Here is an 11408-nt window from a genome sequence, read left to right as displayed (position 1 = left end):
CAGGCATCCCCTTATATATATATATATATATATATATATACGCAGGAAAGAGACGACGAACTTCTTGGAAGACTTCGTTATTTAACGTTTTCGGCTGGTGGACCAGCCTTCGACAGAATGCAGTACTCTACGAGGGTACGCTATTTCTCACGAAGGCTGGTGCATATATATATATATATATATATATATATATATATATATATATATATATATATATATATATATATATATATATATATACATATATGTATATATATATATAGTCATGTCATAAGAAGCCAACAAACACTGACACCAAGGACAACATAGGGGAAATTACTTGTGCTTCATACATCAAATAAGGAAGCGATACATTAATGGAAATTAAAGTGGATAAAAAAAAACATTACCAGGGTTCTACTAGGACACATAAATACCCAAGAAATTGGATGGGACAACGGCGCCGCGGTAGCTCAATTGGTAGAGCATCGCACGCGAAATGCGAAGGTTGTGGGTTCGGTTCCCACCTGCGGCATGTTGTTTTTTCAACCACTTTAATTTCCATTAATTTCTCGTTTCCTTATTTCATTTATTAAGCACAAGTAATTTACCCTATGTTGTCCGCAGTGTCAGTGTTTGTTGGCTTCTTATGATATGACTAATAAAAAATTGGGCCCGTCGGTTAACCCCCTTTCCTCTCCTTTATATATATATATATATATATATATATATATATATATATATATATATATATATATAAACGAGAGGAAAGGGGGTTATATATATATATATATATATATATATATATATATTTCTTGCACTTGAAGGAACTTAGTGTGACCTTGCTGAATTGTTCAGTGAAGTGACGGTCTTATATCACAATTGACAAGACAGTGTAGAAGACAGTTCAATTTCAGAGCCTGAGTCCTTTCTCCCACCACCAAGAATCTGGCGTCGCTCGGAGGTGTATTCTGTCTTCGCGTAATTGTCGTATACTTCGCTCTCCCTAATACGGCTTCGCTTTTCCGGAAAAACAGCAGCCTCTCTCTGTATCCTTTTTTTTTCTTTTTCCGCGAGTCCAAGTATAGGCGCTCCTGCGCATGACTGCTGTTGATTCTAATTTCGAGTGAATCCAGCTTGGCCTCATTTCGGTTACTGAGTAAATTATACATGGTGCCCCAACTATCATGCAACAAGACTTAAGAGTGTCAGGCACCCCCAAATGACATCTAACTGCTGTGTTTTCAGCGACGCACTAATTGCGTGCAATTTTTCCCAACTGGCAAACCAACCTCACGAAATATGAAAAATACTACGTAAATGCGCTCTCACCCGCATCGCAAAGCAGCGCCCTCAAATAGGCTGATTGAAGGCAACTGCATTGCCCGTTGCAAACCGGAATTAAGAGACAGCGCATCACCTTGTTAATGGCGGAAGGAGCACCAACAGCAGGTTTCGCGGCTTTGCAGCTATTCCTTCCTCTTTACGTCACGCTTATTATCCGTCTTATTATTATCTCTTATTATCTTATTATCTTATTATCTTATTTGGTCATCAGGAGCGACGCGTCCTCAGGTGCGCGCCAGACTTCAAAAAGCGGCCACACTAACATCAGGTTATCTTCGAGCACGAGGTCTGGAGCTGTCCTGCGAGAAGTGCTCTATAGTCGCTTTCACGCGTAAAGCAATGAAACCATACGTTATCAGAATTAATGGACAGCCAATTGCCTACGAGAAGACGCACCGCTTTCTAGGAGTGATAATAGACCGAGACCTTTCCTGGAGTCCTCATATCTCCTACCTAAAAAGAAAATTAGTCATGATAACCCACGTGCTCAGATTTCTTGCGGGAAAGTCATGGGGTGCGTCTGTGAGTGCGATGCTCCAACTCTATAACGCACTGTTCCTCGGTCTCCTGCGCTATAGCTTACCTGTACTGGGTGGGACCGGCAAGACCAACCTCCGTGCCCTCCAATCTTTACAAGCTCAAGCTCTGCGAATTTGCCTTGGTCTTCCTAGATGTGCGTCCACGGCAGCAACAATAGCCATCGCGCATGACCACCCTATCAACACTTATCTTCAAGTCGACACTTTGAGGATGCATATCAGGCACTTCGCCCGACTTCCATCGCATCATCTCGCCTCCCTTCCTGCCACTCGACCTCGTTCAGCGTTTAGCAAGATTATTGCCGCCAACAATGGAACTTTACCGTCAAACTTCACGCCTGCAGCACGACCATCTCAACCGCTGTGGTGCCTCCATCCACTCCAGGCTGTCCTTGTTATTCCCGGTATCAAAAGGAAAACAGAGATGTCAACTTTTGCCCTCAAACAAACCGTGCTTTCAGTGCTACATGAACAACACAGAGGACGCATCCACGTTTACACTGACGGTTCTGTATCCTCTAATAGTTCAGCTGGAGCAGTGGTGATTCCCACAGAGTGCGTCACCCTCAAGTTCAAGACATCTCACATTACATCATCGACGGCTGCAGAACTCGCAGCTATCCGTGCTGCTCTGGAGTTTATCGTTCAGAAATCATCACATTCATGGTCCATCTTATGTGACTCAAAGGCAGCTCTTCAGTGTCTGATGTCCCCTTTCAACCATGGACCTAATGAGCAACTAGTCGCAGACATCCGACTACTCCACCATCACGCAATCAACAAGGGACACAACATCATCTACCAGTGGATACCGGGTCACTGTGGAATTTCAGGAAATGACAGTGCGGACGACGCTGCCCGGTCGGCTCATGATGGCGCCCAGATTATACCCATACCACTGTCAAGAACAGATGCAGCCACAAGTCTTCGCTCCCTCGCCCGCGAGCTTACACAAAATCTGTGGAACACCAGTGACTTCACGAACGCACGTCTCCACAAATTGGATCCACGTCTGCAACTCCGCCTACCACCAGGGTTGCCACGAGCGGAAGCAACACTTCTGTGCCGCCTGTGGCTCGGCGTGGCGTTCACGAACTCATATTCATTCCGTATCGGAATGGCCGACAGCCCTACTTGTGACACCTGCGGCTGCGAGGAGACGATTGAACACCTCCTTTGTGACTGTCCCCGTTACGCAGTGCGAAGAACAGTGCTTGTGACCGCTCTCGCAAAACTGGACAATCGCCCCTTTACAGAGGAAAAAGCTCTAGGACATTGGTCCAGACGGGCTTCGGCACTGAAGGCCTTAAGGGCTTTGTTGAAGTTTTTAAGGACGTGCGAATTGTGTGACCGCCTTTGAACGTTGTAGAGCGTAGTTTCGCGTTACTCTGTGAATTTCCTTTTTTTTTCTTTTTTTTCCTCTTCTTCTTCTTTCTCCTTTTATTCCCTTTACCCCTATCCCCAGCACAGGGTAGCCAGCCGGTACTTACACTGGCTAACCTCCCTGTCTTTTCCCTCCTTTGTCTCCTCCTCCTATTATCCGTCTCTCTAGGCCGACTGATCACATTGATAACAAAAGCCCCTGGATAACGCGGTCGAAGCGCCACCCTGACCACGCACGAAACACGGAAAGCAATGTAACAGGCATAAAATGTTTCAAAATCACGGCTTTGCTGACAGCGCATCGACAGAGTGCGCGCGCATGCTATATGTCGTGCCAGAAGCTTGCTTCGGACCAAAGGCAAATTAAAGTGACTGTTTTAGTTTTCATGAGAGTATACGCGTTCTGCAAAATCAGATTCGTGGCATCAGATAAAAGCGAAATAAACAGACTCTAACAGGCTCAAACAGGCTCAAACAGGCTTAAACAGGCTCAAACAGGAAAGGCAAAAGCAATGTGTTCAAGTAAGTAAATAACCACTTCTAAATGAGCCGAATTGGCAATCGGGACGCCTGCACAAAAAAAAAAGCACATTAGACTTCAGTGTACCCTTATTATCTGTGCAACCGCCGTTGAACACCAGCTGCTGTCTAGAGGACGTGTACGAATAGGTGTCCTTCTGCAGCTACGCAATACTGAGTCCGCTTTATCACATCTTCAGTGGCTTTCTTGATGACCGACGCTTGAATTCTACAGCAGACACCTGCTATACTTGTCTTGAGCCAATCTGACGTACATGTCGATCATGTAAGCATGATCTTTCCCATAACCCCAAGGAAAGAAATCGAGTGGAGAGAAGTCAAGTGACGTAGCCGGCCAATTTACAGTCCCGTGCCTGCCAATCTAATGCGTACGAAAAGTCACATACAGCCAGTTTCGTGCTCGGCTGCTGCTGTGTGCTAGTGCTCCATCTTGCTGATACCACAGAAGTAGATGACGTGACAGCGGGAGCCCGCTGAGAAACTCATCCACCACTCCTTAAAGGATTTCGCGTCCGTAACGTGGTCCGGTCAGTGTGTGATCGGGGAGCCGATCAGTCGCCGTACTTTTTTGAGCAACATCGTGCGCACAGATGAAGCCAATTTTCACAGAAACGGCCAGGTAAATTTGCATAATGCACACTGCTGAAGTGACTCCGATCCACACTGGGTTAAGCGTAATGGGCACCGGTCCTTCAGTGGAAGACGTGACAATGGGACTTCGCAGAGAAACTGCGAAGTCGTCCCCGTAACGCTGTTCGGTCGGTGTGTGGTCAAAGAAGATGGGACTGATTATAGTACCGGCGTAAATGCCGCCCACAACATTTATCGTAAGCACTGGTACCGGTTTCGATTGCGCTTTACCCAGTGTGCATTGTACAGTCACTCCAATTGTGTGCGTTATGAAAATTTACCATCTCCTTTCTCTGAAAATTGGCTTCATTTGTGCACATGCTGTTGCTCAAAAAGTCCGGTGGCTCATTGGCTTTTGTGAGGACCCTATTCGAGAAATCTAGATGATTCCACAGCTCCAAATGTTCGAAGCATTGGGGCTGGTTAAGGTGGTACAGGTGAAAGGCCATCGTTTGGAATCCTTCAAATTTGAAAATTGCTACCTGTGCGGACACTACCCGGATGATAGCATGAGGGTTTCAGGCCATAAATGCTATAGAATATCCTTGCGTAGGCTAGGACCCAACGATGGAGTCCTCCACTGCTGTTTCTTGAAGCTGCCAGTGTGTCTCTGGTTTTCATAATTTCTGATGATAGTGGACGCGTTTGGTCTCAAGCCACACTTCCATGACTGATATACAGGGTGTCCCAACATAACTTGAGCCAAGAAATTAAAAATGAAAGGTGTGTCGAAAGCGAAGAACAGTGCACCTGACAAGGCCAAATCCTGAGGGCCAGTTCCGGCTAGTGAGGAGGTCTACGGACACCTGCAGGAAAGAGTTACCGCGCACCTCGGGACACCTGCAGCATGGCGTCTGAATTAAAGCTGATTCACCCTCTTCACTTGCCTCAGCCTTTTGGTTTTATTGCTGCTTCATTTGTTCTTTTGTGTCGCGGATACTTGAGTGCCCAGGAAACAGCAAATTTCGAGGTCAATGGATCATTTCTGTTAAGACAAAGTTCTCATAAGGGGCATGGATTTCTAAGGCCCCTTCGGCTTCGTCTGAACGGGAGTCTACTGCATTTTGTTTCAAGCTTCAAAAAGCGGGTTGCGCTTTCAAAAGCCGACTGCAATGGGTAGCCTTTATATATATATATATATATATATATATATATATATATATATATATATATATATATATATATATATATATATATATATATATATATTTTCTTTCTCCTTTTGCAGGCACAATAACCACTTTGGTAAACCATAGCACTGGCGAGTACGCAGGGAAGAAACGCCTCATCCGGATTCGCAAGGTGCAACCACCTTGCTCCGTCATGCGACCGCATCGGCGGATCGAGCGTGGAACCACGCCCAATGAAAGGGCGAGATTCGAAAACACCAGGCGACGGAAAGAAAAGAGCAAAAAAAAAGAAAAGAAAAACAAAACATCACAAATATAGCGTTCATTACAGTATATTATGCCCAGTGGAGCGGATCGTCAGCGTTCCTCAAAGCGGCGATGTGGAAGCTTCGGCTCGAGAAAGCGTACAGAAAACTCTCTCGGCTGCACAGAACCACACCTGTCGCGTTCCCGCCCACGGCACGGCCGCTCCTGCATTATAACGTGGCGATCACCGGCGCGCGGCTGAGTCCCGCTGGGTGTGGAGGAGGGTGGCCCGTGAGAAACAGGAGCACGATGTGCGACGGGCTTCGTGCATGTACGCCCACGCTGCGGCAGCACACGATTTAGTCCAAGCAAGTAGATGCACACTGGGGAAACCGTTCGAGACTGCGCGTGGCTTACTTGGCCTCCACGCGCTTCGAAAATGGAAAAAAAGCCTCAAGTGGGCAGCTTTAAGGCATATCTTCTGACCTTGCCGTAAGGCTGCATTTGTTAAGGAGTCTTTCCTTTACCATGACGCTCAAATGATGTTCAAGCGAAACATATAAAGAAGTTCCGCTAGAGCAACGGTGCCGAACATATGGAGAAAGGAGTCTGCCGGGAAAAATTTAGAGTTACAAACACACTCGGTATCTGTACTTCTATCGTGCTTCGCACGCCCCTCTCCCCCTTCCCTACCCTAAAAAGAAAAGACCCTTTTCCATTGGAACTCCATGGTTAAGATAAAGGTGTTTTACATCTCTCGCAGGAGCGAGGCCTCCAACAGTCATCTGTAATTATCACGCGTGCGCTGTGTCACTGTGGAGACATTGAACTACCGTGCGGCTTTTACGTTGAGGTACTCAGTTCGTTGTATTACAAGGCGTCGTCTCTGTTTTAAAAAGCCAAGAGCAATGTGCAATGTGCATCTAAATCCTTCAATCACTTCTCACGCAGCAGTGCATTTTCTGTGCCATAATCAGCGTCACGGAGGCTAAGCGTGACCTTTAAAACCAGAGGTGATCGAACGCCATACGGGGCATGGCGTAGCTTTCGTGCAGACCAAGCCTAGTTTCCGCTTTCTCGCGTCTAGACATTTCCTTTTCGACCATTTCTTTTCATTAATTACCATTTAAAGGCACGGAGGCATTCGTACTTTCACGTTTTATAAGTCATTGCATCATTATACATGTTTTCAATCGCTAAACAACTGCTTCTTCCCCGCTCGCAAAAAGACTTTTTATGCAGCATTCATTGAGCAACCGAAAGCTGGATCGGGAGTTCTCCATGTTGCTCTACAGTTTTCTCATTGACACTTTTGTCGAAATATAATATGATAAGTTGATTAAATAATTAGGACTATTTGTCTAATTAGGCGGACTGAAGATAATGATCTGAACGTCTTCAAGCGACGACAAACAACATTACCTCAGTTCTGTGTCCAGCTATACGTGGCATTTGCATATATTTAAATTTTTGTGCATGATATAGATGGGACACCCTGTAAAGTTTAGAACTTCGAGGGCGAGTAGGCGCATAACTATGTTATGAAGAGTTGCGCGTAGAAAAGAGTAAGCACAGGAAAGAAAAAAAAAAGGCAAGTCTTCATAGCATAACCACGTATAGTATTGCTGGAAACTGCATCTGAATGCTTCTCTGTCAGAGAAAATGTTGAAGTGATGGATAGGAGATAGCCCATAGGACAGCTCTTGTACCCATCCTTTTCTTTCTACAGGGCGTCTGTGAAAAGAGATATTGCGATAGTTCATGAAAGACAACTAAAAGCGCTCGCACACACACACACACACACACACACACACACACACACACACACACACACACACACACACACACACACACACACACACACACACACACGCACACGCACGCACACGCATGTGCACACGCACGCACACACGTTTTTGAAGAATCCTCCTCCTGGTTCATCGCCACTCAGAAAGGTTACTGATCGCACCCACCAGGCCACGAAAACCACCTGCCGTTCTGCGGCGTTGAGTATACAGAAGAGGTTATCAGGAGGGTTGATTCACCTCCCAGGGCGTTGCTGAGCCAACTCCACTCCCCTAACTCGACGAGTAAGAAGCAGAGCTACGAGCACATCAAGACGCTTTGTTGCTGAGCTAGTTCGTGTACATATTCATTAGAAGGAGGAACATCTCGCTCGAGCGGACGAGAGACATTCTCTGGCTGTATCTCTGTGTATGTGTTCGCTACACGAGCTCTATAAGCTAATACACTTCGTAAGACTAAATGCCAGCCAATCATTATTTAGGGCATATTCTTATCTCCAGGTAACAATATTGTCAAAAGTGGACGGTCAATGCGAAACAGCATTTCGAAAAGAAAAAAAAAGAAAAGACTGTGAATTTGGCCCGAGGATAATTCATGTGTGAGTCTGACATCTCTTTGCATTGCACAATTCGGAGATTAGTTTCAAATCATTCAATTGGTTTTTATGGTAGTTACAAATGTCTCGTGCACCCCATCTTATGTGGCTGCCAGATACGTCTGGCGATGGGTAAAACCTTGATGTGCCTATATTACTGCCTCTTAGATAAAGTATTTTGTACAAGTGCCTTTTAGGCGTGATTTAGTGGTGTCTGTATGCTTTCGGTGTATTACTTAAGTGATTAAGTTACACAGCAACTGGAAACAAAGTTTATTTGTCTCCATGTGCTCCTAAGTGTCGTCCTGTAAAAGGCCAGCCCCACGCATAACTTTAACTTCGAATTTTGAGAAGGAACTTCTAGAAATCTGCACTGCCAGTATAGTCATACGAGTACTGCGGCTTTATGAGAACCCCAGCACGCAAAATAAACAAGAAGACAGACTGCGGTCATTGAACCACCGGCAGGGCAACGTTCTGCAACAGTGTTTATTGGTTCCAATGCTAGATGATCAGCAACTCGCGCTCCGCACAAGCGCTGTGTGTACGAAGCAACGACCGCTGTAGGTGGGCCCCTCGAAAAAACACCTGCCACTCGCTTCGAGCAAGTGGGGTCCGATGGCATCAACGCAACTCCCCCCCCCCCCCCCCCTAAAAAAACCGCCCTTCATCGGACGGGCGCGCCTAGGCGCTTGAACAAGCTGGCCAGGTTATTAGCCCTGTTGCAAGATGCCGTTGACCGCTTGCTTGGGAAGACGGAGCTAGGTTACGTGGTCAGTGTATGAAGCTGAGGATGGAAGGGTGGGAGGGGAGGGGGCAAGGGAAGGGGGGTCGAATAAAAAAAGCGATCGACTATAAACCCGTGCAAGCGAGGCCACTTTCTAGATCGGAATGCCGGCGAGTATTTTGGCGGCAGGTGCGAGGCGAGTGCGATGCTTGAAAAGCCAAACATGAGGAGCCTGTTTGGGGCCCTACTGCAGGGAGATCTGTAGCTCTCGGCCTTGCGGGCACGGCAGCATGTCGGTGGCCGAATCGCGTTGCATGTCGAATGCCGGACATCGCCAGCAATCTTTCGTGATACCCCTGTCTCGTATCTGTACAATCCATCTTAACTACCATATTCCTGGCCTCATCTCATTCCCTGCCAAGATTTCCCTGCGATTACCTGCATTTGCCCAATGTGTCTAACTGATAATGTAGATCCGGCTGTATCTGCTTGTATTCGATGTACCTGCGGCTTCGATGGTGCTTTATACTCCATTCCGTCGGCTTCTAGTCTAAGGCGACGCCTAAAATAGTTTCTGTTCCGTCGTTCGATGCCTGGTCGTCAGTTTCTGTTTCATTTCTTGTATTCAATGTTTCGACCCCATGACTTGAAACAGCTACTCTTAACGCTCAATATTCTTTTTGTCGCCATCGGCGCTTAAAAAAAAAAGCAGTACATCGTGAAATATAGTGCAATATGGAGCAAGTCACAGGTGAATTCGGTGTTACGTTTAGAAGGAACGCGCAGTGCACTGCAGGCAAATAAATTCAGTTTCGCAATTTGTTACATTTCGCGCGGAAAACAGTCGTTAACCAGATATTGCAATCGTCGATGTATAACGGTGATTAACAAAATCAGCATGATGCGCCGTCTATTCATTCAAGTCTACGCCTACAGCACGTTACAATACGAGTCCTGAAAAAAAGTGAACTGAAGGCGGCATAACCACCTAAGTCTGGCTGCCTAGAGAGAGGGAGGAGAAAAAATTATGCAGATGGGACGCACACGTTGGAATCCATAAGAAGCGAAGCTTCAACCAAGTGGTGTGCAATAACTCACACACAACTAACATTGATGCAAACTGTCGTGTCTACTTTGAGCCTTGGCAGCACGTAACCTCATGCAAAGTTTGTGTTTATCCTCCACGAAGGTCACCGCTTTATTTTCGCCTAGTTTTCACACTCACGCACAGCACCGCGTAAGATGCATACGTAAAAGCGTCACAAGGAGGAAAGCGAATTACAATGCTTGTTGAGGGAAGAATGGCCTGTCCAGGTTTATGCACAGGAAGTGCACGACCGATATCTAACTATACATTTAGGGATTCTGTACATATTGCGTCACAGTGGCACATGTCCATTCTGGAGGACTGGACAAGAGTGGGTGCCCACCCAGTAGCCCGTGCCGAATGGATAAATAAAACTAAATAAAGAAAAAAAATTGGTTGCAATCACAGCATTCGATTACATAAAGAGGTCGGTGGGCTTCAGGCATGCCCGTGAAGCGACATTATATATGTGTTGCGGTTTCTGCGTGAATTAATTTTTCCATGCCGCAGAACCGAAGTGAGCTTACAGGCACAACTGTGTCGGCCAGCTCGCAGGGGTTGTATAAGCAGCGAAACGGCATCTCAATTCTCATTGGCTGCTACGCCGCGTCAGGTGCGCGCCTCAACGTAGCAGGGCACATCTGCTGTGGCGATGGCGCGCCAGGTATATTGCGTGAGGGGAGAGGGCATCGCCGCGACGCCACGTCATCCTCGCCCTCGCTAGCCTGTATTGTCCGCCCGTTCCTCGTGCGCGCAAGCTGTCATCTGCGTTCTGAGTCCGCCTCGGTAATCACTGTGAAGAAATTAATGTATAATAACACCAGAATAAATTCTAAAGAAAAAGGAACGTTGACGGTAGTGAGTTTTGAACTTACGACCCCACGCTCAGAAACCTAGTGTCTTCTTACCCTTGCTAAACGAGCCGTTGGTCATGCGTCTGAACGCGCTCGCTTGCTCGCGAGCAGTTCATAACACGAAGGACTGCGCAGCAGCGTTCAAATGGACATTAATGCTTTCGCATTCAGAATTCATAAGAAGTGCTCAGGTGTCCTCGCATTTTTTTCTCAAATAATTGCGCTTATGGTCACTACGGGGCAATGACTAAGACGCCAGCGCTATTTGTCTTGTTAGATGGGAGGATGCGGCCGAAGTCTCATGTAATAATCTGAATTTAAAATAAAGAAAATTAATTATTTCAAACACTAGCTAAATCAGTTTGAAATTCCGCGATATTGAAGGAAAAAAATGTTCTTTAATTGAACAATAGTTGTGACCTAATCATAATTTGTGATGTACGCCACTCCACTTTTCTGTGTAGCAGCGCATCTCGTTTAATTCGAAATACGCATAAACTGTAGCACTCTTAGGATTTCTACACCTTTATGGACTATTAAACCTA

General features: G+C 46.2%; 1 non-coding gene across 1 annotated transcript; it reads left to right on the top strand.

The window, feature by feature from the left end:
- Window positions 1-441: 441 nt before the first annotated feature.
- Window positions 442-514, top strand: TRNAS-CGA (transfer RNA serine (anticodon CGA)). Its single transcript has one exon. It is a non-coding gene; the product is annotated as a tRNA-Ser (tRNA).
- The last annotated feature ends 10894 nt before the right edge of the window (window positions 515-11408 follow it).

The sequence above is a fragment of the Dermacentor albipictus genome, chromosome 6 (assembly GCF_038994185.2).
Source record: "Dermacentor albipictus isolate Rhodes 1998 colony chromosome 6, USDA_Dalb.pri_finalv2, whole genome shotgun sequence".
NCBI lineage: Eukaryota > Metazoa > Arthropoda > Arachnida > Ixodida > Ixodidae > Dermacentor > Dermacentor albipictus.
The sequence above is the reverse complement of the archived record's forward strand: the minus strand, read 5'-3'. Positions and strand labels throughout refer to the sequence as shown.